Raw genomic sequence first — 27,147 nt, forward strand, 5'->3', positions numbered from 1 at the left:
ATTGTACAATTTTACTCCTTGGTATGGATACTCTTTCAAAAAAGTCCAAAAAATAAAATATGTGGTTGACAAAACTGTGTGACTCAGTCCTTCAACACAAAAGGCAGGCAAAGGAAAATCAGCTGTCCTCTCTATCTAATCATAGGAGGATGGCCTGACTACGATCAGGGACCTGAGCAGCAAAGAATAGATAGACATGATAAATAGTTATATATATATATACATATATATATGTACATACTAGTCTCCAATACTACTATGATAAAAAGAGATCCAATGTACAGGTCTAAGTTGTACAGGAATGTGTTGTAGAAATTTGTTCTATATTTTTGTTGTAAATCCACAACAGGTTTCATCATCTGCTAATCCTGAAGGAGACACTAGTTGTAAAGGAATTTATTAATACATAAAAATGCTTATATTATAAGACTGAAACATCCTTGAACAGCAGATCACTGTAAAGACATACATATAATATTGTGATTATGTCAGTGGGTCAACAATTTTGTAAAGGCAACTTTACATAAAAAAATTTAAAATCTTGTAAAAATATAACAATGTAAACATAAAAACAGCAACCTCAAAACAAAACATAGCATGTTACCTGGATGGAAAACCATGCGTCTCTACAGCCTGAAGGAAGAAATCTTGGGCTGTTGATGCCTTGTTGTTATTGGTAGCATGTCGGTACATGATCTTTGTGAGCATTTGGAAAACATAAAAACCACAGAAACACATTAAACATTAACTACAATAATATAAGAATAATAAATGAATGAAATATTGTTCCATGTGTAATGTTAGACTTAAAGCTATACTTACCTTTCTGGCATGTAGCACGGCACTTATTAAAAATTTAAACATGAAAAACTCCCCCTCCCTCCAAAGTCTCACCCTCTTCCCCCTGCCTGACCTGTGACGCTCCCTTCCTCCCTGACGTGTGAGGTGAGAAAGTGATGGTGCGTTCCATCTCCCCCGGATGTCGGAGCGGAGAATGTTGTCAAGTTATCAGCGGTCCAGTTACCACGTCCATCAAGGCTATTCTTGTGCTTGCCGTGTCCGAATATAAACAACTTGTGATCTACAACGGCCTGCGTTGTAGTTCGCGTGTAATTTCAACACCTGGTGGCTTGCTTTTCCATTTTAGTGCGCCATAAGCTTATTAGGAGCATTTTAAGCTTACAAAAGAAAAGTATAGCTTTAAATAAATTAAGTTGAATATTATATCACACACTATAATCTCCATGGGGACACTGACCTTTCTTGAAGAGACATCTATTCCAAACATTACCACACCATATCTGTTCAATAAAAATGTATCAATTGTTTAACGCAGCTACATCGTGGTCCATTACACCAGATTCCAGAACTCTGCAGAATGTATGCCATAGACCATTTTTTAAATCAATATATAAATATATAATGTCCATGTGATGTCCTTTGCTGTCAGCTTACCTGATCAACTTGTGGTTGGTATCTATATGTACGAGTGACAGAGGAGCTGCGACATTGTAGGTCCTTCTCACAACACATCCGAGGCTTGTCATTCTCTGTAGTATTCCTACCCTATCAACCCGGTGCATCGAATCCCACACTCTGTCCACTGAACTCTGTGGCCTAAAGCCCTAAGACGACCTTTTACCATTCTGTGACCTGTAGGAAAAGAAGTGAAAACCACTTTTATTTAAGATATATTGATTGATAATCATGTAAACAAACAATTTAGGCATTTAACTTTTTCTCAGGTATACATGCTATGATGACCGTTGCTATGATAATGTCCAGGACTCTCCACTAAGGCACAGAAAATTTAAAAAATAATATTGATAGCCTTTAGGCTATAAAAATAGCAGTCATTAAAGTAGCCGGCCCTCAGCTAGACTTAGTTGTGGAGCCTATATGGCCGGCAATTTCAAATGTTACTTTTATGGCACAAATCTTTTTATAATGCTATGGACAAGTGCATGATATAATTCAAATAAAAACTTTCTGTAAAAAGCACCAACCCGAATTCTGGGAGTCTTGCTTGATGGCAGAGACCAAGCTGTCAAGTTCATCATCTGTCATTTTACTGTAGCCTTCCCTTTTTGAGAGGCCCCACTGTCGCATTCTGCGTTTCAGTGTTCTCACTGATACACCAGCAGTGTGGAAATACAGGGGGCAGAGAGGTCAATTTCAATCAAATGCTGGACGTGGTCTTTGGAAAAAAACATATGCTGGCTTGTTCACAGATACGAGACTTGTGTTCTTTTCACTGATTTTTACTGTGGTCTTCATCGTCGGCTTTCACCACAAGTACACCGTAGAACTGATAAAACACAAATGATGTACAAATATTACATTACACATGCCTCAACTAAAAGAAAATATATTATTTACAAACACAAACTTACATACCACTTTGGCCTGCAAGTGGACAAACCGGTAAACTTAAAACCGCTTATGGTCTTCGTTGATTGCTTTCTTTATTGGATCCATATCAATGATACCAGTTTACCGGACCGCTTTTTTAAACCGGAAGTGACATCACCGTCACCTTAAACTAAACTTATCAAGTTTTAACTTTTAACTTTTACCTAACACCAAATGTTATTAACTATATCCTTTAAACATTGCTAAATATTAAATATATACATCAAAACACTTAAAACAAACGTGTTATACGGACATTCTCTATGGCCATAAAATCATAGCTGCATCTAGTGGCGAAACATAAATATAACTGCCGTTACATTGCCTGTTTGACAGTTTAAAGCGGCTGCACGTGCACTTTTTCTATCTGGCCTCAGTACATTTCTGAAATGTATTCATTTGTGTTTGGAAAACATTGGAAACTTTATTTCTGAGTCCACATCAGTGGGTTCTGGTTGTTAGCACATAGATGAGGAGACAGTTCAAGTAGTTTAAATTTTTAATAAGTGCCGTGCTACATGCCAGAAAGGTAAGTATAGCTTTAAGTCTAACATTACACATGGAACAATATTTCATTCATTTATTATTCTTATATTATTGTAGTTAATGTTTAATGTGTTTCTGTGGTTTTTATGTTTTCCAAATGCTCACAAAGATCATGTACCGACATGCTACCAATAACAACAAGGCATCAACAGCCCAAGATTTCTTCCTTCAGGCTGTAGAGACGCATGGTTTTCCATCCAGGTAACATGCTATGTTTTGTTTTGAGGTTGCTGTTTTTATGTTTACATTGTTATATTTTTACAAGATTTTAAATTTTTTTATGTAAAGTTGCCTTTACAAAATTGTTGACCCACTGACATAATCACAATATTATATGTATGTCTTTACAGTGATCTGCTGTTCAAGAATGTTTCAGTCTTATAATATAAGCATTTTTATGTATTAATAAATTCCTTTACAACTAGTGTCTCCTTCAGGATTAGCAGATGATGAAACCTGTTGTGGATTTACAACAAAAATATAGAACAAATTTCTACAACACATTCCTGTACAACTTAGACCTGTACATTGGATCTCTTTTTATCATAGTAGTATTGGAGACTAGTATGTACATATATATATGTATATATATATATATATAACTATTTATCATGTCTATCTATTCTTTGCTGCTCAGGTCCCTGATCGTAGTCAGGCCATCCTCCTATGATTAGATAGAGAGGACAGCTGATTTTCCTTTGCCTGCCTTTTGTGTTGAAGGACTGAGTCACACAGTTTTGTCAACCACATATTTTATTTTTTGGACTTTTTTGAAAGAGTATCCATACCAAGGAGTAAAATTGTACAATCCTCTTTTTCCTAAATCAGTACCAACTTGTGCGCACCGCATGGAGTTGGCGCTCAGATCCCGGCCGGCAGAAATTGCCGCTCCTTGATTGGATGATTGGTTGGCCCATGGTTGGGCACCGGGTTAATTATGTAGGCTTTTGAGTAGTTCTCCTTGTCGCTGATTGTTACCATGGGATTGTTTTTCCTGTTTCCTTCTCCTTTGGCTTCTGTGTCCAAATTCCAAACGGAGAGCATGGAAAAATATATGCATTGCAAATTAATATGGAAGAAGAAATCAAATAGATTCAATTAGAGACACCCGGAGGTGAGAAGGCAAATAGCACAGACCCTCTCAGCTGAATGTTTCACTTTTTCAACATTAAACAATTTAAGCCCTCTCTTTGGAATTGGTCAATCACACACTCTGGTGTGACTTGACAACTGACTAACCTCATCCACTCATTTTCTTTCCAGAACACAAACATGACAGCACACCTGTAGGTTCCACCGAGATTTGAACTCGGATCACTGGATTCAAAGTCCAGAGTGCTGACCTTTCGGCCAAAAAAGGGGCAAAAGGGACTGCCCGAAAGGGGGGAAAAGGGAAAAAAAGAGGAAGGGGGGGGGGAGAAAAGGAGAAAAAACGTACACTATATCCACTTTTCTCTATTCTCTTATCTTCTCAACATTGTTTACACACACCTCTGCACTTATTGCAAGGTTTATCATCTGTTTAATTTTCATGTTTCTTGTGGGATTCGAACCTGTATTGTGGCAACACCCCAACATACCACAGTGCTTTGGACTTTACTAAAGCCTACTGTAGGGGGCAGCACACAAAATGTGTATAACTGTAAATGTAAATAAGTCTCCCATCATTTTTCCCCTCTTTTTTTGGTACACTCAATTATTTGAGAGACTAGCTATCTATCTGTATCACTATTTGTGCAACACAAGTGAATGAAACAAATTCCAAATTGAGCAAAGAAAGTATTTTTAAAAAATCTTTGGTTGAGACAAAGAGTGTTGGGTTTTGTTAATAAATGTAAAATAATTCTCCAAGTAATTCTGGCTTCACTTTTGACAATTGCATTAAATGGATGTCACTCACACTCACTGTCGTCCTGTTTTGCAAAGGGAAATTAAATAAAAATGTGAAGGCTGTTCTTGGTTCAAGTAAAATTATCAAACTTTATTAACATTGTAACAATAATCACACAGTAACAGACGAGCAATCATCTGCGAACAGACAGACAGACACTTAACGTAAACTTAACGCCGCAGTTAAAACGTCGCACCTATCGTACCTATATAATGCACATTTGTCACAGTTATTGTTGCTTACGGCCACACCACCCTGAATAAGTCTGATCTCGGAAGCCAAGCAGGGTTGGGCCTTGTTAGTATTTGGATGGGAGACTGCTTGGGAATACCAGGTGCTGTAGGTTTTTTCTTTTCTCTCTACAACCTGCATGTCTTTTGTTGCAACGTCTGATCACCCTGTGACACATGAGGAAGTTGGTCATCTTCAGCTGCTGCTGCTTTATTGGCAGACACGAAGTGATCTGAGAGTCTCATTTTCAGCTGGAGAAAATTATCACGTCAGGGAACAAGATGTGCCCACTACATATCAGCCTTTCTCGGCAATTATCTGGTTACATAGAGGAACCATATGATTCCATTGCCTATATAATGCACATTTGTCACAGAGATTGTTGCTTACGGCCAAACCACCCTGAATATGTCTGACCTCGTCTGATCTCAGAAGCCAAGGAGGTTTGGGCGTGGTTAGTACTTTGATGAGAGACCGCTTGGGAATACCAGGTGATGTAAGCTTTTTCTCTTCTCTCTACCACCTGCATGTCTTTTGTTGCAACGTCTGATCACCCTGTGACACGTGAAGAAGTTCGTCATCTTCAGCTGCTGCTGCTTTTTTGGCAGACACGAAGTGATCTGAGAGTCTCAGTTTCAGCTGTAGAGAATAATCACATCAGGGAAGAAGATGTGCCCACTACAAGTTAGCCTTTCTTGGCAATTATCTGGTTGCATAGAGGAACCGTATGATTCCAGTACCTATATAATGCACATTTGTCACAGACATTGTTACTTACGGCCACACCACCCTGAATATGCCCAACCTCGTGTGATCTCGGAACCCAAGCAGGGTTGGGCCTGGTTAGTACTTCGATGGGAGACCTCTTGGGAATACCAGGTGCTGTAAGCTTCTTCTCTTCTGTCTACCACCTCCATGTCTTTTGTTGCAACGTCTGATCATCCTGTGACACATGAGGAAGTTGGTCATCTTCAGCAGCTGCTGCTTCTTTGTTGGCAGACACGAAGTGATCTGAGAGTCTCAGTTTCAGCTGCAGAAAATAATCACATGGGGGAAGAAGATGTGCCCGCTACACATCAGCCTTTCTCTGCAATTAACTGGTTGCATAGAGGAACCGTATGATTCCAGTACCTATATAATGGACATTTGTCAGAGATATAGTTGCTTACGGCCACACCACCCTGAATAAGCCCGACCTCGTCTGATCTCGGAAGCAGAGCAGGTTTGGGCCTGGTTAGTACTTCGATGGGAGACCTCTTGGGAATACCAGGTGCTGTAAGCTTCTTCTCTTCTCTCTACCACCTGCATGTGTTTTGTTGCAACGTCTGATCATCCTGTGACACATGAGGAAGTTGGTCATCTTCAGCAGCTGCTGCTTCTTTGTTGGCAGACACGAAGTGATCTGAGAGTCTCAGTTTCAGCTGCAGAAAATAATCACATCGGGGAAGAAGATGTGCCCACTACAAGTCAGCCTTTCTCGGCAATTATCTGGTTACATAGAGGAAGTGTATGATTCCAGTACTTATATAATGCACATTTGTCACAGCTATTGTTGCTTACGGCCACACCACCCTGAATAAGCCTGACCTCGTCTGATCTTGGAAGCCAAGCAGGTTTGGGCCTGGTTAGTACTTGGATGGGAGACTGCTTGGGAATACCAGGTGCCTTAAGCTTTTTCTATTCTCTCTACCACCTGCATGTCTTTTGTTGCAACGTCTGATCACCTTGTGACACATGAGGAAGTTGGTCATCTTCAGCTGCTGCTGCTTTGTTGGCAGACACGAAGTGATCTGAGAGTCTCATTTTCAGCTGGAGAGAATTATCACGTCAGAGAAGAAGATGTGCCCACTACAAGTCAGCCTTTCTCGGCAATTATCTGGTTGCATAGAGGAACCGTATGATTCCAGTACCTATATAATGCACATTTGTCAGAGACATTGTTGCTTACGGCCACACCACCCTGAATAAGCCCCACCTCGTCTGATCTCGGACGCCAAGCAGGGTTGTACCTGGTTACTACTTGGATGGGAGACAGCTTGGGAATACCAGGTGCTGTAAGCTTTTTCTCTTCTCTCTACCACCTGCATGTCTTTTGTTGCAACGTCTGATCACCCTGTGACACGTGAAGAAGTTGGTCATCTTCAGCTGCTGCTGCTTTGTTGATAGACACGAGGTGATCTGAGAGTCTCAGTTTCAGCTGGAGAGAATAATCACATCAAGGAGGAAGATGAACCCACTACAAGTCAGCCTTTTTCGGCAATTATCTGGTTACACAGAGGAAGTGTATGATTCCAGTACCTATATAATGCACATTTGTCACCGATATTGTTGCTTACGGCCACACCACCCTGAATAAGCCCGACCTCGTCTGATCTCGGAAGCCAAGCAGGGTTGGGCCTGGTTAGTACTTGAATGCGAGACCGCTTGGGAATACCAGGTGCCTTAAGCTTTTTCTCTTCTCTCTACCACCTACATGTCTTTTGTTGCAACGTCTGATCACCCTGAGACACATGAGGAAGTTGGTCATCTTCAGCTTCTGCTGCTTTGTTGGCAGACACAAAGTGATCTGAGAGTCTCATTTTCAGCTGGAGAGAATTATCACGTCAGGGAACAAGATGTGCCCACTACAAGTCAGCCTTTCTCGGCAATTATCTGGTTGCATAGAGGAACCGTATGATTCCAGTACCTATATAATGCACATTTGTCAGAGAAATTGTTGCTTACGGCCACACCACCCTGAATAAGCCCCACCTCGTCTGATCTCGGACGCCAAGCAGGGTTGTAACTGGTTACTACTTGGATGGGAGACAGCTTGTGAATACCAGGTGCTGTAAGCTTTTTCTCTTCTCTCTACCACCTGCATGTCTTTTGTTGCAATGTCTGATCACCCTGTGACACGTGAAGAAGTTGGTCATCTTCAGCTGCTGCTGCTTTGTTGATAGACACGAGGTGATCTGAGAGTCTCATTTTCAGCTGGAGAGAATAATCACATCAAGGAGGAAGATGAACCCACTACAAGTCAGCCTTTTTCGGCAATTATCTGGTTACACAGAGGAAGTGTATGATTCCAGTACCTATATAATGCACATTTGTCACCGATATTGTTGCTTACGGCCACACCACCCTGAATAAGCCCGACCTCGTCTGATCTCGGAAGCCAAGCAGGGTTGGGCCTGGTTAGTACTTGAATGCGAGACCGCTTGGGAATACCAGGTGCCTTAAGCTTTTTCTCTTCTCTCTACCACCTACATGTCTTTTGTTGCAACGTCTGATCACCCTGAGACACATGAGGAAGTTGGTCATCTTCAGCTTCTGCTGCTTTGTTGGCAGACACGAAGTGATCTGAGAGTCTCAGTTTCAGCTGAAGAGAATGATCACATCAGAGAAGATGATATGCCCGCTACACATCAGCCTTTCTCGGCAATTATCTGGTTGCATAGAGGAACCGTATGATTCCAGTACCTATATAATGCACATTTGTCAGAGACATTGTCGCTTGCGGCCACACCACCCTGAACATGCCCGACCTCGTCTGATCTCGGAAGCCAAACAGGGTTGAGCCTGCTTAGTACTTGGATGGGAGACTGCTTGGGAATACCAGGTGCTGTACGCTTCTTCTCTCCTCTCTACCACCTGCATGTCTTTTGTTGCAACGTCTGATCATCCTGTGACACATGAGGAAGTTGGTCATCTTCAGCAGCTGCTGCTTCTTTGTTGGCAGACACAAAGTGATCTGAGAGTCTCAGTTTCAGCTGCAGAGAATAATCACATCAGGGAAGAAGATGTGCCCACTACAAGTCAGCCTTTCTCTGCAATTATCTGGTTACATAGAGGAAGTGTATGATTCCAGTACCTATATAATGCACATTTGTCACAGAAATTGTTCCTTATGGCCACACCACCCTGAATAAGCCCGACCTCGTCTGATCTCGGAAGCCAAGGAGGGTTGGGCCTGGTTAGTACTTGGATGGGAGTCCTCTTGGGAATACCAGGTGCTGTAAGCTTTTTCTCCTCTCTCTACCACCTGCATGTCTTTTGTTGCAACGTCTGATCACCCTGTGACACATGAGGAAGGTGGTCATCTTCAGCTGCTGCTGCTTTGTTGGCAGACACGAAGTGATCTGAGAGTCTCAGTTTCAGCTAAAGAGAATAATCACTTCAGGGAAGAAGATGTGCCCACTACAGATCAGCCTTTCTCAGCAATTATCTGGTTACATAGAGGAACCGTATGATTCCTGTACTTATATAATGCACATTTGTCAGACACATTGTTGCTTACGGCCACACCACCCTGAACATGCTCGACCTCGTCTGATCTCGGAAGCCAAGCAGGGTTGAGCCTCCTTAGTACTTGGATGGGAGACTGCTTGGGAATACCAGGTGCTGTAAGCTTCTTCTCTTCTCTCTACCACCTGCATGTCTTTTGTTGCAACTCCTGATCACCCTGTGACACATGAGGAAGTTGGTCATCTTCAGCTGCTGCTGCTTTGTTGGCTGACACGAAGTGATCTGAGAGTCTCAGTTTCAGTTGCAGATAATGATCACATCAGAGAAGATGATTTGCCCGCTACACATCAGCCTTTCTCGGCAATTATCTGGTTGCATAGAGGAACCGTATGATTCCAGTACCTATATAATGCACATTTGTCAGAGACATTGTTGCTTACGGCCACACCACCCTGAATAAGCCCGACCTCGTCTGATCTCGGACGCCAAGCAGGGTTGTACCTGGTTAGTACTTGGATGGGAGACAGCTTGGGAATACCAGGTGCTGTAAGCTTTTTCTCTTCTCTCTACCACCTGCATGTCTTTTGTTGCAACGTCTGATCACCCTGTGACACGTGAAGAAGTTAGTCATCTTCAGCTGCTGCTGCTTTGTTGATAGACACGAGGTGATCTGAGAGTCTCAGTTTCAGCTGCAGAGAATAATCACATCAAGGAGGAAGATGAACACACTACAAGTCAGCCTTTTTCGGCAATTATCTGGTTATACAGAGGAAGTGTATGATTCCAGTACCTATATAATGCACATTTGTCACCAATATCGTTGTTTATGGCCACACCACCCTGAATAAGCCCAACCTCGTCTGATCTCGGAAGCCAAGCAGGGTTGGGCCTGGTTAGTACTTGAATGGGAGACTGCTTGGGAATACCAGGTGCCTTAAGCTTTTTCTCTTCTCTCTACCACCTGCATGTCTTTTGTTGCAACGTCTGATCACCCTGTGACACATGAGGAAGTTGGTCATCTTCATTTTCTGCTGCTTTGTTGGCAGACACGAAGTGATCTGAGAGTCTCAGTTTCAGCTGAAGAGAATAATCACATCAAGGAGGAAGATGAACCCACTACAAGTCAGCCTTTTTCGGCAATTATCTGGTTACACAGAGGAAGTGTATGATTCCAGTACCTATATAATGCACAATTGTCACCGATATTTTTGCTTACGGCCACACCACCCTGAATAAGCCCGACCTCGTCTGATCTCGGAAGCCAAGCACGGTTGGGCCTGGTTAGTACTTGAATGGGAGACCGCTTGGGAATACCAGGTACCTTAAGCTTTTTCTCTTCTCTCTACCACCTGCATGTCTTTTGTTGCAACGTCTGATCACCCTGTGACACATGAGGAAGTTGGTCATCTTCAGCTTCTGCTGCTTTGTTGGCAGACACGAAGTGATCTGAGAGTCTCATGTTCAGCTGGAGAAAATTATCACGTCAGGGAAGAAGATGTGCCCACTACAGATCAGCCTTTCTCAGCAATTATCTGGTTACATAGAGGAACCGTATGATTCCTGTACTTATATAATGCACATTTGTCAGACACATTGTTGCTTACGGCCACACCACCCTGAACATGCCTGATCTCGTAAGTCAAGCAGGGTTGAGCCTCCTTAGTACTTGGATGGGAGACTGCTTGGGAATACCAGGTGCTGTAAGCTTTTTCTCTTCTCTCTACCACCTGCATGTCTTTTGTTGCAACGTCTGATCACCCTGTGACACATGAGGAAGTTGGTCATCTTCAGCTGCTGCTGCTTTGTTGGCTGACACGAAGTGATCTGAGAGTCTCAGTTTAAGTTGCAGAGAATGATCACATCAGAGAAGATGATTTGCCCGCTACACATCAGCCTTTCTCGGCAATTATCTGGTTGCATAGAGGAACCGTATGATTCCAGTACCTATATAATGCACATTTGTCAGAGACATTGTTGCTTACGGCCACACCACCCTGAATAAGCCCGACCTCGTCTGATCTCGGACGCCAAGCAGAGTTGTACCTGGTTAGTACTTGGATGGGAGACAGCTTGGGAATACCAGGTGCTGTAAGCTTTTTCTCTTCTCTCTACCACCTGCATGTCTTTTGTTGCAACGTCTGATCACCCTGTGACACGTGAAGAAGTTAGTCATCTTCAGCTGCTGCTGCTTTGTTGATAGACACGAGTTGATCTGAGAGTCTCAGTTTCAGCTGCAGAGAATAATCACATCAAGGAGGAAGATGAACCCACTACAAGTCAGCCTTTTTCGGCAATTATCTGGTTATACAGAGGAAGTGTATGATTCCAGTACCTATATAATGCACATTTGTCACCAATATTGTTGCTTATGGCCACACCACCCTGAATAAGCCCAACCTCGTCTGATCTCGGAAGCCAAGCAGGGTTGGGCCTGGTTAGTACTTGAATGGGAGACTGCTTGGGAATACCAGGTGCCTTAAGCTTTTTCTCTTCTCTCTACCACCTGCATGTCTTTTGTTGCAACGTCTGATCACCCTGTGACACATGAGGAAGTTGGTCATCTTCATTTTCTGCTGCTTTGTTGGCAGACACGAAGTGATCTGAGAGTCTCAGTTTCAGCTGAAGAGAATAATCACATCAAGGAGGAAGATGAACCCACTACAAGTCAGCCTTTTTCGGCAATTATCTGGTTACACAGAGGAAGTGTATGATTCCAGTACCTATATAATGCACAATTGTCACCGATATTTTTGCTTACGGCCACACCACCCTGAACAAGCCCGACCTCGTCTGATCTCGGAAGCCAAGCACGGTTGGGCCTGGTTAGTACTTGAATGGGAGACCGCTTGGGAATACCAGGTACCTTAAGCTTTTTCTCTTCTCTCTACAACCTGCATGTCTTTTGTTGCAACGTCTGATCACCCTGTGACACATGAGGAAGTTGGCCATCTTCAGCTTCTGCTGCTTTGTTGGCAGACACGAAGTGATCTGAGAGTCTCATGTTCAGCTGGAGAAAATTATCACGTCAGGGAAGAAGATGTGCCCACTACAGATCAGCCTTTCTCAGCAATTATCTGGTTACATAGAGGAACCGTATGATTCCTGTACTTATATAATGCACATTTGTCAGACACATTGTTGCTTACGGCCACACCACCCTGAACATGCCTGATCTCGTAAGCCAAGCAGGGTTGAGCCTCCTTAGTACTTGGATGGGAGACTGCTTGGGAATACCAGGTGCTGTAAGCTTTTTCTCTTCTCTCTACCACCTGCATGTCTTTTGTTGCAACGTCTGATCACCCTGTGACACATGAGGAAGTTGGTCATCTTCAGCTGCTGCTGCGTTGGCTGACACGAAGTGATCTGAGAGTCTCAGTTTAAGTTGCAGAGAATGATCACATCAGAGAAGATGATTTGCCCGCTACACATCAGCCTTTCTCGGCAATTATCTGGTTGCATAGAGGAACCGTATGATTCCAGTACCTATATAATGCACATTTGTCAGAGACATTGTTGCTTACGGCCACACCACCCTGAACATGCCCGACCTCGTCTGATCTCGGAAGCCAAGGAGGGTTGGGCCTGGTTAGTACTTAAATGGGAGACCGCTTGGGAATACCAGGAGCTGTAAGCTTTTTGTCTTCTCTCGACCACCTGCATGTCTTTTGTTGCAACGTCTGATCACCCTGTGACACATGAGGAAGTTGGTCATCTTCAGCTGCTGCTGCTTTGTTGGCAGACACGAAGTGATCTGAGAGTCTCAGTTTCAGCTGCAGAGAATAATCACATCAGGGAAGAAGATGTGCCCATAACAAGTCAGCCTTTCTCTGCAATTATCTGGTTACATAGAGGAAGTGTATGATTCCAGTACCTATATAATGCACATTTGTCACAGAAATTGTTCATTATGGCCACACCACCCTGAATAAGCCCGACCTCGTCTGATCTCGGAAGCCAAGGAGGGTTGGGCCTGGTTAGTACTTTAATGGGAGACTGCTTGGGAATACCAGGTGCTGTAAGCGTTTTCTCTTCTCTCTACAACCTGCATGTCTTTTGTTGCAACGTCTGATCACCCTGTGACACATGAGGAAGTTGGCCATCTTCAGCTGCTGCTGGTTTGTTGGAAGACACGAAGTGATCTGAGAGTCTCAGTTTCAGCTAAAGAGAATAATCACTTCAGGGAAGAAGATGTGCCCACTACAGATCAGACTTTCTCAGCAATTATCTGGTTACATAGAGGAACCGTATGATTCCTGTACTTATATAATGCACATTTGTCAGACACATTGTTGCTTACGGCCACACCACCCTGAACATGCCCGACCTCGTCTGATCTCGTAAGCCAAGCAGGGTTGAGCCTCCTTAGTACTTGGATGGGAGACTGCTTGGGAATACCAGGTGCTGTAAGCTTTTTGTCTTCTCTCGACCACCTGCATGTCTTTTGTTGCAACGTCTGATCACCCTGTGACACATGACGAAGTTGGTCATCTTCAGCTGCTGCTGCTTTGTTGGCAGACACGAAGTGATCTGAGAGTCTCAGTTTCAGCTGCAGAGAATAATCACATCAGGGAAGAAGATGTGCCCATAACAAGTCAGCCTTTCTCTGCAATTATCTGGTTACATAGAGGAATTGTATGATTCCAGTACCTATATAATGCACATTTGTCACAGAAATTGTTCCTTACGGCCACACCACCCTGAATAAGCCCGACCTCGTCTGATCTCGGAAGCCAAGGAGGGTTGGGCCTGGTTAGTACTTTAATGGGAGACTGCTTGGGAATACCAGGTTCTGTAAGCGTTTTCTCTTCTCTCTACAACCTGCATGTCTTTTGTTGCAACGTCTGATCACCCTGTGACACATGAGGAAGTTGGTCATCTTCAGCTGCTGCTGCATTGTTGGCAGACACGAAGTGATCTGAGAGTCTCAGTTTCAGCTGCAGAGAATAATCACATCAGGGAAGAAGATGTTTCCATAACAAGTCAGCCTTTCTCTGCAATTATCTGGTTACATAGAGGAAGTGTATGATTCCAGTACCTATATAATGCACATTTGTCACAGAAATTGTTCCTTACGGCCACACCACCCTGAATAAGCCCGACCTCGTCTGATCTTGGAAGCCAAGGAGGGTTGGGCCTGGTTAGTACTTTAATGGGAGACTGCTTGGGAATACCAGGTGCTGTAAGCGTTTTCTCTTCTCTCTACAACCTGCATGTCTTTTGTTGCAACGTCTGATCACCCTGTGACACATGAGGAAGTTGGTCATCTTCAGCAGCTGCTGCTTTGTTGGCAGACACGAAGTGATCTGAGAGTCTCAGTTTCAGCTGAAGAGAATGATCACATCAGAGAAGATGATATGCCCACTACACATCAGCCTTTCTCGGCAATTATCTGGTTTCATAGAGCAAGTGTATGATTCCAGTACCTATATAATTCACATTTGTAACAGATATTGTCGCTTACCGCCACACCACCCTGAATAAGCCCCACCTTGTCTTATCTCGGAAGCCAAGCAGGGTTGGGTCTGGTTTGTACTTCAATGGGAGACTGCTTGGGAATACCAGGTGCTGTAAGCTGTTTCTCTTCTCTCTACCACCTGCATGTGTTTTGTTGCAACGTCTGATCACCCTGTGACACATGAGGAAGTTGGTCATCTTCAGCTGCTGCTGCTTTGTTGGCAGACACGAAGTGATCTAAGAGTCTCAGTTTCAGCTGAAGTGAATGATCACATCAGAGAAGATGATATGCCCACTACACATCAGCCTTTCTCGGCAATTATCTGGTTTCATAGAGGAAGTGTATGATTCCAGTACCTATATAATTCACATTTGTAACAAATATATTTGCTTACCGCCACACCACCCTGAATAAGCCCCACCTTGTCTTATCTCGGAAGCCAAGCAGGGTTGGGTCTGGTTTGTACTTCAATGGGAGACTGCTTGGGAATACCAGGTGCTGTAAGCTGTTTCTCTTCTCTCTACCACCTGCATGTGTTTTGTTGCAACGTCTGATCACCCTGTGACACATGAGGAAGTTGGTCATCTTCAGCTGCTGCTGCTTTGTTGGCAGACACGAAGTGATCTAAGAGTCTCAGTTTCAGCTGAAGTGAATGATCACATCAGAGAAGATGATATGCCCACTACACATCAGCCTTTCTCGGCAATTATCTGGTTTCATAGAGGAAGTGTATGATTCCAGTACCTATATAATTCACATTTGTAACAAATATATTTGCTTACCGCCACACCACCCTGAATAAGCCCCACCTTGTCTTATCTCGGAAGCCAAGTAGGGTTGGGCCTGGTTAGTACTTAGATGGGAGACTGCTTGGGATTACCAGGTGCTGTAAGCTTTTTGTCTTCTCTCGACCACCTGCATGTCTTTTGTTGCAACGTCTGATCACCCTGTGACACATGAGGAAGTTGGTCATCTTCAGCTCCTGCTGCTTTGTTGGCAGACATGAGGTAATCTGAGAGTCTCAGTTTCAGCTGGAGAGAATAATCACATCAGAGAAGAAGATGTGCCCACTACAAGTCAGCTTTTCTCTGCAATTATTTGGTTGCATAGAGGAACCGTATGATTCCAGTACCTATATAATGCATATTTGTCACAGACATTGTCGCTTACGGCCAAACCACCCTGAATAAGCCCGACCTCGTCTGATCTCGGAAGCCAAGCAGGTTTAGGCCTGCTTAGTACTTGATGGGAGACTGCTTGGGAATACCAGGTGCTGTAAGCTTTTTCTCTTCTCTCTACCACCTGCATGTCTTTTGTTGCAACGTCTGATCACCCTGTGACACGTGAAGAAGCTGGTCATCTTCAGCTGCTGCTGCTTTGTTGATAGACACGAGGTGATCTGAGAGTCTCAGTTTCAGCTCCAGAGAATAATCACATCAAGGAGGAAGATGAACCCACTATAAGTCAGCCTTTTTCGGCAATTATCTGGTTATACAGAGGAAGTGTATGATTCCAGTACCTATATAATGCACATTTGTCACCGATATTGTTGCTTACGGCCACACCACCCTGAATAAGCCCAACCTCGTCTGATCTCGGAAGCCAAGCAGGGTTGGGCCTCCTTAGTACTTGGATGGGAGACTGCTTGGGAATACCAGGTGCTGTAAGCTTCTTCTCTTCTCTCTACCACCTGCATGTCTTTTGTTGCAACTTCTGATCACCCTGTGACACATGAGGAAGTTGGTCATCTTCAGCTGCTGCTGCTTTGTTGGCTGACACGAAGTGATCTGAGAGTCTCAGTTTCAGTTGCAGATAATGATCACATCAGAGAAGATGATTGGCCCGCTACACATCAGCCTTTCTCTGCAATTATCTGGTTGCATAGAGGAACCGTATGATTCCAGTACCTATATAATGCACATTTGTCAGAGACATTGTTGCTTACGGCCACACCACCCTGAATAAGCCCGACCTCGTCTGATCTCGGACGCCAAGCAGGGTTGTACCTGGTTAGTACTTGGATGGGAGACAGCTTGGGAATACCAGGTGCTGTAAGCTTTTTCTCTTCTCTCTACCACCTGCATGTCTTTTGTTGCAACGTCTGATCACCCTGTGACACGTGAAGAAGTTAGTCATCTTCAGCTGCTGCTGCTTTGTTGATAGACACGAGGTGATCTGAGAGTCTCAGTTTCAGCTCCAGAGAATAATCACATCAAGGAGGAAGATGAACCCACTACAAGTCAGCCTTTTTCGGCAATTATCTGGTTATACAGAGGAAGTGTATGATTCCAGTACCTATATAATGCACATTTGTCACCGATATTGTTGCTTACGGCCACACCACCCTGAATAAGCCCGACCTCGTCTGATCTCGGAAGCCAAGCACGGTTGGGCCTGGTTAGTACTTGAATGGGAGACCGCTTGGGAATACCAGGTACCTTAAGCTTTTTCTCTTCTCTCTACCACCTGCATGTCTTTTGTTGCAACGTCTGATCACCCTGTGACACATGAAGAAGTTGGTCATCTTCAGCTTCTGCTGCTTTGTTGGCAGACACGAAGTGATCTGAGAGTCTCATGTTCAGCTGGAGAAAATTATCACGTCAGGGAAGAAGATGATTTGCCCGCTACACATCAGCCTTTCTCGGCAATTATCTGGTTGCATAGAGGAACCGTATGATTCCAGTACCTATATAATGCACATTTGTCAGAGACATTGTTGCTTACGGCCACACCACCCTGAATAAGCCCGACCTCGTCTAATCTCGGACGCCAAGCAGGGTTGTACCTGGTTAGTACTTGGATAGGAGACAGCTTGGGAATACCAGGTGCTGTAAGCTTTTTCTCTTCTCTCTACCACCTGCATGTCTTTTGTTGCAACGTCTGATCACCCTGTGACACGTGAAGAAGTTGGTCATCTTCAGCTGCTGCTGCTTTGTTGATAGACACGAGGTGATCTGAGAGTCTCAGTTTCAGTTGCAGAGAATGATCACATCAGAGAAGATGATTTGTCCGCTACACATCAGCCTTTCTCGGCAATTATCTGGTTGCATAGAGGAACCGTATGATTCCAGTACCTATATAATGCACATTTGTCAGAGACATTGTTGCTTACGGCCACACCACCCTGAATAAGCCCGACCTCGTCTGATCTCGGACGCCAAGCAGGGTTGTACCTGGTTAGTACTTGGATAGGAGTCAGCTTGGGAATACCAGGTGCTGTAAGCTTTTTCTCTTCTCTCTACCACCCGCATGTCTTTTGTTGCAACGTCTGATCACCCTGTGACACGTGAAGAAGTTGGTCATCTTCAGCTGCTGCTGCTTTGTTGATAGACACAAGGTGATCTGAGAGTCTCAGTTTCAGCTCCAGAGAATAATCACATCAAGAAGGAAGATGAATCCACTACAAGTCAGCCTTTTTCGGCAATTATCTGGTTATACAGAGGAAGTGTATGATTCCAGTACCTATATAATGCACATTTGTCACCGATATTGTTGCTTACGGCCACACCACCCTGAATAAGCCCAACCTCGTCTGATCTCGGAAGCCAAGCAGGGTTGGGCCTGGTTAGTACTTGAATGGGAGACCGCTTGGGAATACCAGGTGCCTTAAGCTTTTTCTCTTCTCTCTACCACCTGCATGTCTTTTGTTGCAACGTCTGATCACCCTGTGACACATGAGGAAGTTGGCCATCTTCAGCTGCTGCTGCGTTGGCTGACACGAAGTGATCTGAGAGTCTCAGTTTCAGCTGAAGAGAATGATCACATCAGAGAAGATGATATGCCCACTACACATCAGCCTTTCTCTGCAATTATCTGGTTGCATAGAGGAACCGTATGATTCCAGTACCTATATAATGCACATTTGTCAGAGACATTGTTGCTTACGGCCACACCACCCTGAATAAGCCCGACCTCGTCTGATCTCGGACGCCAAGCAGGGTTGTACCTGGTTACTACTTGGATGGGAGACAGCTTGGGAATACCAGGTGCTGTAAGCTTTTTCTCTTCTCTCTACCACCTGCATGTCTTTTGTTGCAACGTCTGATCACCCTGTGACACGTGAAGAAGTTAGTCATCTTCAGCTGCTGCTGCTTTGTTGATAGACACGAGGTGATCTGAGAGTCTCAGTTTCAGCTCCAGAGAATAATCACATCAAGGAGGAAGATGAACCCACTACAAGTCAGCCTTTTTCGGCAATTATCTGGTTATACAGAGGAAGTGTATGATTCCAGTACCTATATAATGCACATTTGTCACCGATATTGTTGCTTACGGCCACACCACCCTGAATAAGCCCGACCTCGTCTGATCTCGGAAGCCAAGCACGGTTGGGCCTGGTTAGTACTTGAATGGGAGACCGCTTGGGAATACCAGGTACCTTAAGCTTTTTCTCTTCTCTCTACCACCTGCATGTCTTTTGTTGCAACGTCTGATCACCCTGTGACACATGAAGAAGTTGGTCATCTTCAGCTTCTGCTGCTTTGTTGGCAGACACGAAGTGATCTGAGAGTCTCATGTTCAGCTGGAGAAAATTATCACGTCAGGGAAGAAGATGATTTGCCCGCTACACATCAGCCTTTCTCGGCAATTATCTGGTTGCATAGAGGAACCGTATGATTCCAGTACCTATATAATGCACATTTGTCAGAGACATTGTTGCTTACGGCCACACCACCCTGAATAAGCCCGACCTCGTCTGATCTCGGACGCCAAGCAGGGTTGTACCTGGTTAGTACTTGGATAGGAGACAGCTTGGGAATACCAGGTGCTGTAAGCTTTTTCTCTTCTCTCTACCACCTGCATGTCTTTTGTTGCAACGTCTGATCACCCTGTGACACGTGAAGAAGTTGGTCATCTTCAGCTGCTGCTGCTTTGTTGATAGACACGAGGTGATCTGAGAGTCTCAGTTTCAGTTGCAGAGAATGATCACATCAGAGAAGATGATTTGTCCGCTACACATCAGCCTTTCTCGGCAATTATCTGGTTGCATAGAGGAACCGTATGATTCCAGTACCTATATAATGCACATTTGTCAGAGACATTGTTGCTTACGGCCACACCACCCTGAATAAGCCCGACCTCGTCTGATCTCGGACGCCAAGCAGGGTTGTACCTGGTTAGTACTTGGATAGGAGTCAGCTTGGGAATACCAGGTGCTGTAAGCTTTTTCTCTTCTCTCTACCACCTGCATGTCTTTTGTTGCAACGTCTGATCACCCTGTGACACGTGAAGAAGTTGGTCATTTTCAGCTGCTGCTGCTTTGTTGATAGACACAAGGTGATCTGAGAGTCTCAGTTTCAGCTCCAGAGAATAATCACATCAAGAAGGAAGATGAATCCACTACAAGTCAGCCTTTTTCGGCAATTATCTGGTTATACAGAGGAAGTGTATGATTCCAGTACCTATATAATGCACATTTGTCACCGATATTGTTGCTTACGGCCACACCACCCTGAATAAGCCCAACCTCGTCTGATCTCGGAAGCCAAGCAGGGTTGGGCCTGGTTAGTACTTGAATGGGAGACCGCTTGGGAATACCAGGTGCCTTAAGCTTTTTCTCTTCTCTCTACCACCTGCATGTCTTTTGTTGCAACGTCTGATCACCCTGTGACACATGAGGAAGTTGGCCATCTTCAGCTGCTGCTGCTTTGTTGGAAGACACGAAGTGATCTGAGAGTCTCAGTTTCAGCTAAAGAGAATAATCACTTCAGGGAAGAAGATGTGCCCACTACAGATCAGCCTTTCTCAGCAATTATCTGGTTACATAGAGGAACCGTATGATTCCTGTACTTATATAATGCACATTTGTCAGACACATTGTTGCTTACGGCCACACCACCCTGAACATGCCCGACCTCGTCTGATCTCGGAAGCCAATTAGGGTTGAACCTCCTTAGTACGTGGATGGGAGACTGCTTGGGAATACCAGGTGCTGTAAGCTTCTTCTCTTCTCTCTACCACCTGCATGTCTTTTGTTGCAACTCCTGATCACCCTGTGACACATGAGGAAGTTGGTCATCTTCAGCTGCTGCTGCGTTGGCTGACACGAAGTGATCTGAGAGTCTCAGTTTAAGTTGCAGAGAATGATCACATCAGAGAAGATGATTTGCCCGCTACACATCAGCCTTTCTCGGCAATTATCTGGTTGCATAGAGGAACCGTATGATTCCAGTACCTATATAATGCACATTTGTCAGAGACATTGTTGCTTACGGCCACACCACCCTGAACATGCCCGACCTCGTCTGATCTCGGAAGCCAAGGAGGGTTGGGCCTGGTTAGTACTTAAATGGGAGACCCCTTGGGAATACCAGGAGCTGTAAGCTTTTTGTCTTCTCTCGACCACCTGCATGTCTTTTGTTGCAACGTCTGATCACCCTGTGACACATGAGGAAGTTGGTCATCTTCAGCTGCTGCTGCTTTGTTGGCAGACACGAAGTGATCTGAGAGTCTCAGTTTCAGCTGCAGAGAATAATCACATCAGGGAAGAAGATGTGCCCATAACAAGTCAGCCTTTCTCTGCAATTATCTGGTTACATAGAGGAATTGTATGATTCCAGTACCTATATAATGCACATTTGTCACAGAAATTGTTCCTTACGGCCACACCACCCTGAATAAGCCCGACCTCGTCTGATCTCGGAAGCCAAGGAGGGTTGGGCCTGGTTAGTACTTTAATGGGAGACTGCTTGGGAATACCAGGTTCTGTAAGCGTTTTCTCTTCTCTCTACAACCTGCATGTCTTTTGTTGCAACGTCTGATCACCCTGTGACACATGAGGAAGTTGGTCATCTTCAGCTGCTGCTGCTTTGTTGGCAGACACGAAGTGATCTGAGAGTCTCAGTTTCAGCTGCAGAGAATAATCACATCAGGGAAGAAGATGTGCCCATAACACGTCAGCCTTTCTCTGCAATTATCTGGTTACATAGAGGAAGTGTATGATTCCAGTACCTATATAATGCACATTTGTCACAGAAATTGTTCCTTATGGCCACACCACCCTGAATAAGCCCGACCTCGTCTGATCTCGGAAGCCAAGGAGGGTTGGGCCTGGTTAGTACTTTAATGGGAGACTGCTTGGGAATACCAGGTGCTGTAAGCGTTTTCTCTTCTCTCTACAACCTGCATGTCTTTTGTTGCAACGTCTGATCACCCTGTGACACATGAGGAAGTTGGCCATCTTCAGCTGCTGCTGGTTTGTTGGAAGACACGAAGTGATCTGAGAGTCTCAGTTTCAGCTAAAGAGAATAATCACTTCAGGGAAGAAGATGTGCCCACTACAGATCAGCCTTTCTCAGCAATTATCTGGTTACATAGAGGAACCGTATGATTCCTGTACTTATATAATGCACATTTGTCAGACACATTGTTGCTTACGGCCACACCACCCTGAACATGCCCGACCTCGTCTGATCTCGTAAGCCAAGCAGGGTTGAGCCTCCTTAGTACTTGGATGGGAGACTGCTTGGGAATACCAGGTGCTGTAAGCTTTTTGTCGTCTCTCGACCACCTGCATGTCTTTTGTTGCAACGTCTGATCACCCTGTGACACATGACGAAGTTGGTCATCTTCAGCTGCTGCTGCTTTGTTGGCAGACACGAAGTGATCTGAGAGTCTCAGTTTCAGCTGCAGAGAATAATCACATCAGGGAAGAAGATGTGCCCATAACAAGTCAGCCTTTCTCTGCAATTATCTGGTTACATAGAGGAATTGTATGATTCCAGTACCTATATAATGCACATTTGTCACAGAAATTGTTCCTTACGGCCACACCACCCTGAATAAGCCCGACCTCGTCTGATCTCGGAAGCCAAGGAGGGTTGGGCCTGGTTAGTACTTTAATGGGAGACTGCTTGGGAATACCAGGTTCTGTAAGCGTTTTCTCTTCTCTCTACAACCTGCATGTCTTTTGTTGCAACGTCTGATCACCCTGTGACACATGAGGAAGTTGGTCATCTTCAGCTGCTGCTGCTTTGTTGGCAGACACGAAGTGATCTGAGAGTCTCAGTTTCAGCTGAAGAGAATGATCACATCAGAGAAGATGATATGCCCACTACACATCAGCCTTTCTCGGCAATTATCTGGTTTCATAGAGCAAGTGTATGATTCCAGTACCTATATAATTCACATTTGTAACAAATATATTTGCTTACCGCCACACCACCCTGAATAAGCCCCACCTTGTCTTATCTCGGAAGCCAAGTAGGGTTGGGCCTGGTTAGTACTTAGATGGGAGACTGCTTGGGATTACCAGGTGCTGTAAGCTTTTTGTCTTCTCTCGACCACCTGCATGTCTTTTGTTGCAACGTCTGATCACCCTGTGACACATGAGGAAGTTGGTCATCTTCAGCTCCTGCTGCTTTGTTGGCAGACATGAGGTAATCTGAGAGTCTCAGTTTCAGCTGGAGAGAATAATCACATCAGAGAAGAAGATGTGCCCACTACAAGTCAGCTTTTCTCTGCAATTATTTGGTTGCATAGAGGAACCGTATGATTCCAGTACCTATATAATGCACATTTGTCACAGACATTGTCGCTTACGGCCAAACTACCCTGAATAAGCCCGACCTCGTCTGATCTCGGAAGCCAAGCAGGTTTAGGCCTGCTTAGTACTTGATGGGAGACTGCTTGGGAATACCAGGTGCTGTAAGCGTTTTCTCTTCTCTCTACAACCTGCATGTCTTTTGTTGCAACGTCTGATCACCCTGTGACACATGAGGAAGTTGGCCATCTTCAGCTGCTGCTGGTTTGTTGGAAGACACGAAGTGATCTGAGAGTCTCAGTTTCAGCTAAAGAGAATAATCACTTCAGGGAAGAAGATGTGCCCACTACAGATCAGCCTTTCTCAGCAATTATCTGGTTACATAGAGGAACCGTATGATTCCTGTACTTATATAATGCACATTTGTCAGACACATTGTTGCTTACGGCCACACCACCCTGAACATGCCCGACCTCGTCTGATCTCGTAAGCCAAGCAGGGTTGAGCCTCCTTAGTACTTGGATGGGAGACTGCTTGGGAATACCAGGTTCTGTAAGCGTTTTCTCTTCTCTCTACAACCTGCATGTCTTTTGTTGCAACGTCTGATCACCCTGTGACACATGAGGAAGTTGGTCATCTTCAGCTGCTGCTGCTTTGTTGGCAGACACGAAGTGATCTGAGAGTCTCAGTTTCAGCTGAAGAGAATGATCACATCAGAGAAGATGATATGCCCACTACACATCAGCCTTTCTCGGCAATTATCTGGTTTCATAGAGCAAGTGTATGATTCCAGTACCTATATAATTCACATTTGTAACAAATATATTTGCTTACCGCCACACCACCCTGAATAAGCCCCACCTTGTCTTATCTCGGAAGCCAAGTAGGGTTGGGCCTGGTTAGTACTTAGATGGGAGACTGCTTGGGATTACCAGGTGCTGTAAGCTTTTTGTCTTCTCTCGACCACCTGCATGTCTTTTGTTGCAACGTCTGATCACCCTGTGACACATGAGGAAGTTGGTCATCTTCAGCTCCTGCTGCTTTGTTGGCAGACATGAGGTAATCTGAGAGTCTCAGTTTCAGCTGGAGAGAATAATCACATCAGAGAAGAAGATGTGCCCACTACAAGTCAGCTTTTCTCTGCAATTATTTGGTTGCATAGAGGAACCGTATGATTCCAGTACCTATATAATGCACATTTGTCACAGACATTGTCGCTTACGGCCAAACTACCCTGAATAAGCCCGACCTCGTCTGATCTCGGAAGCCAAGCAGGTTTAGGCCTGCTTAGTACTTGATGGGAGACTGCTTGGGAATACCAGGTGCTGTAAGCTTTTTCTCTTCTCTCTACCACCTGCATGTCTTTTGTTGCAACGTCTGATCACCCTGTGACACGTGAAGAAGCTGGTCATCTTCAGCTGCTGCTGCTTTGTTGATAGACACGAGGTGATCTGAGAGTCTCAGTTTCAGCTCCAGAGAATAATCACATCAAGGAGGAAGATGAACCCACTATAAGTCAGCCTTTTTCGGCAATTATCTGGTTATACAGAGGAAGTGTATGATTCCAGTACCTATATAATGCACATTTGTCACCGATATTGTTGCTTACGGCCACACCACCCTGAACATGCCCGACCTCGTCTGATCTCGGAAGCCAATTAGGGTTGAACCTCCTTAGTACGTGGATGGGAGACTGCTTGGGAATACCAGGTGCTGTAAGCTTCTTCTCTTCTCTCTACCACCTGCATGTCTTTTGTTGCAACTCCTGATCACCCTGTGACACATGAGGAAGTTGGTCATCTTCAGCTGCTGCTGCGTTGGCTGACACGAAGTGATCTGAGAGTCTCAGTTTCAGCTGAAGAGAATGATCACATCAGAGAAGATGATATGCCCACTACACATCAGCCTTTCTCGGCAATTATCTGGTTGCATAGAGGAACCGTATGATTCCAGTACCTATATAATGCACATTTGTCAGAGACATTGTTGCTTACGGCCACACCACCCTGAACATGCCCGACCTCGTCTGATCTCGGAACCCAAGGAGGGTTGGGCCTGGTTAGTACTTAAATGGGAGACCGCTTGGGAATACCAGGAGCTGTAAGCTTTTTGTCTTCTCTCGACCACCTGCATGTCTTTTGTTGCAACGTCTGATCACCCTGTGACACATGAGGAAGTTGGTCATCTTCAGCTGCTGCTGCTTTGTTGGCAGACACGAAGTGATCTGAGAGTCTCAGTTTCAGCTGCAGAGAATAATCACATCAGGGAAGAAGATGTGCCCATAACAAGTCAGCCTTTCTCTGCAATTATCTGGTTACATAGAGGAATTGTATGATTCCAGTACCTATATAATGCACATTTGTCACAGAAATTGTTCCTTACGGCCACACCACCCTGAATAAGCCCGACCTCGTCTGATCTCGGAAGCCAAGGAGGGTTGGGCCTGGTTAGTACTTTAATGGGAGACTGCTTGGGAATACCAGGTTCTGTAAGCGTTTTCTCTTCTCTCTACAACCTGCATGTCTTTTGTTGCAACGTCTGATCACCCTGTGACACATGAGGAAGTTGGTCATCTTCAGCTGCTGCTGCTTTGTTGGCAGACACGAAGTGATCTGAGAGTCTCAGTTTCAGCTGCAGAGAATAATCACATCAGGGAAGAAGATGTGCCCATAACACGTCAGCCTTTCTCTGCAATTATCTGGTTACATAGAGGAAGTGTATGATTCCAGTACCTATATAATGCACATTTGTCACAGAAATTGTTCCTTATGGCCACACCACCCTGAATAAGCCCGACCTCGTCTGATCTCGGAAGCCAAGGAGGGTTGGGCCTGGTTAGTACTTTAATGGGAGACTGCTTGGGAATACCAGGTGCTGTAAGCGTTTTCTCTTCTCTCTACAACCTGCATGTCTTTTGTTGCAACGTCTGATCACCCTGTGACACATGAGGAAGTTGGCCATCTTCAGCTGCTGCTGGTTTGTTGGAAGACACGAAGTGATCTGAGAGTCTCAGTTTCAGCTAAAGAGAATAATCACTTCAGGGAAGAAGATGTGCCCACTACAGATCAGCCTTTCTCAGCAATTATCTGGTTACATAGAGGAACCGTATGATTCCTGTACTTATATAATGCACATTTGTCAGACACATTGTTGCTTACGGCCACACCACCCTGAACATGCCCGACCTCGTCTGATCTCGTAAGCCAAGCAGGGTTGAGCCTCCTTAGTACTTGGATGGGAGACTGCTTGGGAATACCAGGTGCTGTAAGCTTTTTGTCTTCTCTCGACCACCTGCATGTCTTTTGTTGCAACGTCTGATCACCCTGTGACACATGACGAAGTTGGTCATCTTCAGCTGCTGCTGCTTTGTTGGCAGACACGAAGTGATCTGAGAGTCTCAGTTTCAGCTGCAGAGAATAATCACATCAGGGAAGAAGATGTGCCCATAACACGTCAGCCTTTCTCTGCAATTATCTGGTTACATAGAGGAAGTGTATGATTCCAGTACCTATATAATGCACATTTGTCACAGAAATTGTTCCTTATGGCCACACCACCCTGAATAAGCCCGACCTCGTCTGATCTCGGAAGCCAAGGAGGGTTGGGCCTGGTTAGTACTTTAATGGGAGACTGCTTGGGAATACCAGGTGCTGTAAGCGTTTTCTCTTCTCTCTACAACCTGCATGTCTTTTGTTGCAACGTCTGATCACCCTGTGACACATGAGGAAGTTGGCCATCTTCAGCTGCTGCTGGTTTGTTGGAAGACACGAAGTGATCTGAGAGTCTCAGTTTCAGCTAAAGAGAATAATCACTTCAGGGAAGAAGATGTGCCCACTACAGATCAGCCTTTCTCAGCAATTATCTGGTTACATAGAGGAACCGTATGATTCCTGTACTTATATA

The 27,147-nt window shown here is 44.7% G+C and overlaps 48 pseudogenes; all 48 read left to right on the forward strand.

Moving 5' to 3' along the window:
* The first annotated feature begins 5,464 nt into the window (after positions 1–5,464).
* On the forward strand, positions 5,465–5,583 carry LOC140296771 (5S ribosomal RNA; annotated as a pseudogene).
* A 269-nt stretch (positions 5,584–5,852) lies between these two features.
* Positions 5,853–5,971, forward strand: LOC140316001 (5S ribosomal RNA; annotated as a pseudogene).
* Positions 5,972–6,243: 272 nt separating this feature from the next.
* On the forward strand, positions 6,244–6,362 carry LOC140301806 (5S ribosomal RNA; annotated as a pseudogene).
* Positions 6,363–6,634: 272 nt separating this feature from the next.
* Positions 6,635–6,753, forward strand: LOC140291333 (5S ribosomal RNA; annotated as a pseudogene).
* A 269-nt stretch (positions 6,754–7,022) lies between these two features.
* Positions 7,023–7,141, forward strand: LOC140297192 (5S ribosomal RNA; annotated as a pseudogene).
* A 269-nt stretch (positions 7,142–7,410) lies between these two features.
* On the forward strand, positions 7,411–7,529 carry LOC140267850 (5S ribosomal RNA; annotated as a pseudogene).
* A 657-nt stretch (positions 7,530–8,186) lies between these two features.
* On the forward strand, positions 8,187–8,305 carry LOC140267861 (5S ribosomal RNA; annotated as a pseudogene).
* Positions 8,306–8,574: 269 nt separating this feature from the next.
* LOC140289633 (5S ribosomal RNA) lies at positions 8,575–8,693 on the forward strand (annotated as a pseudogene).
* Positions 8,694–8,965: 272 nt separating this feature from the next.
* On the forward strand, positions 8,966–9,084 carry LOC140315700 (5S ribosomal RNA; annotated as a pseudogene).
* A 269-nt stretch (positions 9,085–9,353) lies between these two features.
* LOC140291629 (5S ribosomal RNA) lies at positions 9,354–9,472 on the forward strand (annotated as a pseudogene).
* A 269-nt stretch (positions 9,473–9,741) lies between these two features.
* LOC140290499 (5S ribosomal RNA) lies at positions 9,742–9,860 on the forward strand (annotated as a pseudogene).
* A 269-nt stretch (positions 9,861–10,129) lies between these two features.
* LOC140284832 (5S ribosomal RNA) lies at positions 10,130–10,248 on the forward strand (annotated as a pseudogene).
* Positions 10,249–10,517: 269 nt separating this feature from the next.
* Positions 10,518–10,636, forward strand: LOC140266251 (5S ribosomal RNA; annotated as a pseudogene).
* Positions 10,637–11,283: 647 nt separating this feature from the next.
* LOC140294173 (5S ribosomal RNA) lies at positions 11,284–11,402 on the forward strand (annotated as a pseudogene).
* Positions 11,403–11,671: 269 nt separating this feature from the next.
* LOC140274849 (5S ribosomal RNA) lies at positions 11,672–11,790 on the forward strand (annotated as a pseudogene).
* Positions 11,791–12,059: 269 nt separating this feature from the next.
* LOC140269249 (5S ribosomal RNA) lies at positions 12,060–12,178 on the forward strand (annotated as a pseudogene).
* Positions 12,179–12,822: 644 nt separating this feature from the next.
* Positions 12,823–12,941, forward strand: LOC140300651 (5S ribosomal RNA; annotated as a pseudogene).
* A 269-nt stretch (positions 12,942–13,210) lies between these two features.
* Positions 13,211–13,329, forward strand: LOC140293608 (5S ribosomal RNA; annotated as a pseudogene).
* A 269-nt stretch (positions 13,330–13,598) lies between these two features.
* LOC140294205 (5S ribosomal RNA) lies at positions 13,599–13,717 on the forward strand (annotated as a pseudogene).
* Positions 13,718–13,986: 269 nt separating this feature from the next.
* LOC140293749 (5S ribosomal RNA) lies at positions 13,987–14,105 on the forward strand (annotated as a pseudogene).
* Positions 14,106–14,374: 269 nt separating this feature from the next.
* On the forward strand, positions 14,375–14,493 carry LOC140292287 (5S ribosomal RNA; annotated as a pseudogene).
* Positions 14,494–15,926: 1,433 nt separating this feature from the next.
* LOC140294422 (5S ribosomal RNA) lies at positions 15,927–16,044 on the forward strand (annotated as a pseudogene).
* Positions 16,045–16,313: 269 nt separating this feature from the next.
* LOC140291685 (5S ribosomal RNA) lies at positions 16,314–16,432 on the forward strand (annotated as a pseudogene).
* A 269-nt stretch (positions 16,433–16,701) lies between these two features.
* Positions 16,702–16,820, forward strand: LOC140290500 (5S ribosomal RNA; annotated as a pseudogene).
* A 269-nt stretch (positions 16,821–17,089) lies between these two features.
* LOC140266262 (5S ribosomal RNA) lies at positions 17,090–17,208 on the forward strand (annotated as a pseudogene).
* Positions 17,209–17,480: 272 nt separating this feature from the next.
* LOC140294667 (5S ribosomal RNA) lies at positions 17,481–17,599 on the forward strand (annotated as a pseudogene).
* A 269-nt stretch (positions 17,600–17,868) lies between these two features.
* LOC140292192 (5S ribosomal RNA) lies at positions 17,869–17,987 on the forward strand (annotated as a pseudogene).
* A 269-nt stretch (positions 17,988–18,256) lies between these two features.
* LOC140312010 (5S ribosomal RNA) lies at positions 18,257–18,375 on the forward strand (annotated as a pseudogene).
* Positions 18,376–18,641: 266 nt separating this feature from the next.
* Positions 18,642–18,760, forward strand: LOC140294320 (5S ribosomal RNA; annotated as a pseudogene).
* Positions 18,761–19,029: 269 nt separating this feature from the next.
* On the forward strand, positions 19,030–19,148 carry LOC140266273 (5S ribosomal RNA; annotated as a pseudogene).
* Positions 19,149–19,420: 272 nt separating this feature from the next.
* LOC140290002 (5S ribosomal RNA) lies at positions 19,421–19,539 on the forward strand (annotated as a pseudogene).
* A 269-nt stretch (positions 19,540–19,808) lies between these two features.
* Positions 19,809–19,927, forward strand: LOC140292193 (5S ribosomal RNA; annotated as a pseudogene).
* Positions 19,928–20,196: 269 nt separating this feature from the next.
* Positions 20,197–20,315, forward strand: LOC140312015 (5S ribosomal RNA; annotated as a pseudogene).
* Positions 20,316–20,584: 269 nt separating this feature from the next.
* Positions 20,585–20,703, forward strand: LOC140297025 (5S ribosomal RNA; annotated as a pseudogene).
* Positions 20,704–20,969: 266 nt separating this feature from the next.
* Positions 20,970–21,088, forward strand: LOC140300743 (5S ribosomal RNA; annotated as a pseudogene).
* Positions 21,089–21,357: 269 nt separating this feature from the next.
* On the forward strand, positions 21,358–21,476 carry LOC140293751 (5S ribosomal RNA; annotated as a pseudogene).
* A 269-nt stretch (positions 21,477–21,745) lies between these two features.
* LOC140290928 (5S ribosomal RNA) lies at positions 21,746–21,864 on the forward strand (annotated as a pseudogene).
* Positions 21,865–22,133: 269 nt separating this feature from the next.
* On the forward strand, positions 22,134–22,252 carry LOC140294206 (5S ribosomal RNA; annotated as a pseudogene).
* Positions 22,253–22,521: 269 nt separating this feature from the next.
* Positions 22,522–22,640, forward strand: LOC140293752 (5S ribosomal RNA; annotated as a pseudogene).
* Positions 22,641–23,297: 657 nt separating this feature from the next.
* LOC140293262 (5S ribosomal RNA) lies at positions 23,298–23,415 on the forward strand (annotated as a pseudogene).
* A 269-nt stretch (positions 23,416–23,684) lies between these two features.
* On the forward strand, positions 23,685–23,803 carry LOC140296843 (5S ribosomal RNA; annotated as a pseudogene).
* A 657-nt stretch (positions 23,804–24,460) lies between these two features.
* LOC140291746 (5S ribosomal RNA) lies at positions 24,461–24,578 on the forward strand (annotated as a pseudogene).
* Positions 24,579–24,847: 269 nt separating this feature from the next.
* Positions 24,848–24,966, forward strand: LOC140297026 (5S ribosomal RNA; annotated as a pseudogene).
* A 266-nt stretch (positions 24,967–25,232) lies between these two features.
* On the forward strand, positions 25,233–25,351 carry LOC140315959 (5S ribosomal RNA; annotated as a pseudogene).
* A 269-nt stretch (positions 25,352–25,620) lies between these two features.
* Positions 25,621–25,739, forward strand: LOC140293754 (5S ribosomal RNA; annotated as a pseudogene).
* Positions 25,740–26,008: 269 nt separating this feature from the next.
* LOC140290930 (5S ribosomal RNA) lies at positions 26,009–26,127 on the forward strand (annotated as a pseudogene).
* Positions 26,128–26,396: 269 nt separating this feature from the next.
* On the forward strand, positions 26,397–26,515 carry LOC140294208 (5S ribosomal RNA; annotated as a pseudogene).
* A 269-nt stretch (positions 26,516–26,784) lies between these two features.
* LOC140290931 (5S ribosomal RNA) lies at positions 26,785–26,903 on the forward strand (annotated as a pseudogene).
* Positions 26,904–27,147: the final 244 nt, after the last annotated feature.

The sequence above is a fragment of the Leuresthes tenuis genome, unplaced genomic scaffold (assembly GCF_036924035.1).
Source record: "Leuresthes tenuis unplaced genomic scaffold, fLeuTen1.0.hap1 SCAF_1, whole genome shotgun sequence".
Classification (NCBI taxonomy): domain Eukaryota; kingdom Metazoa; phylum Chordata; class Actinopteri; order Atheriniformes; family Atherinopsidae; genus Leuresthes; species Leuresthes tenuis.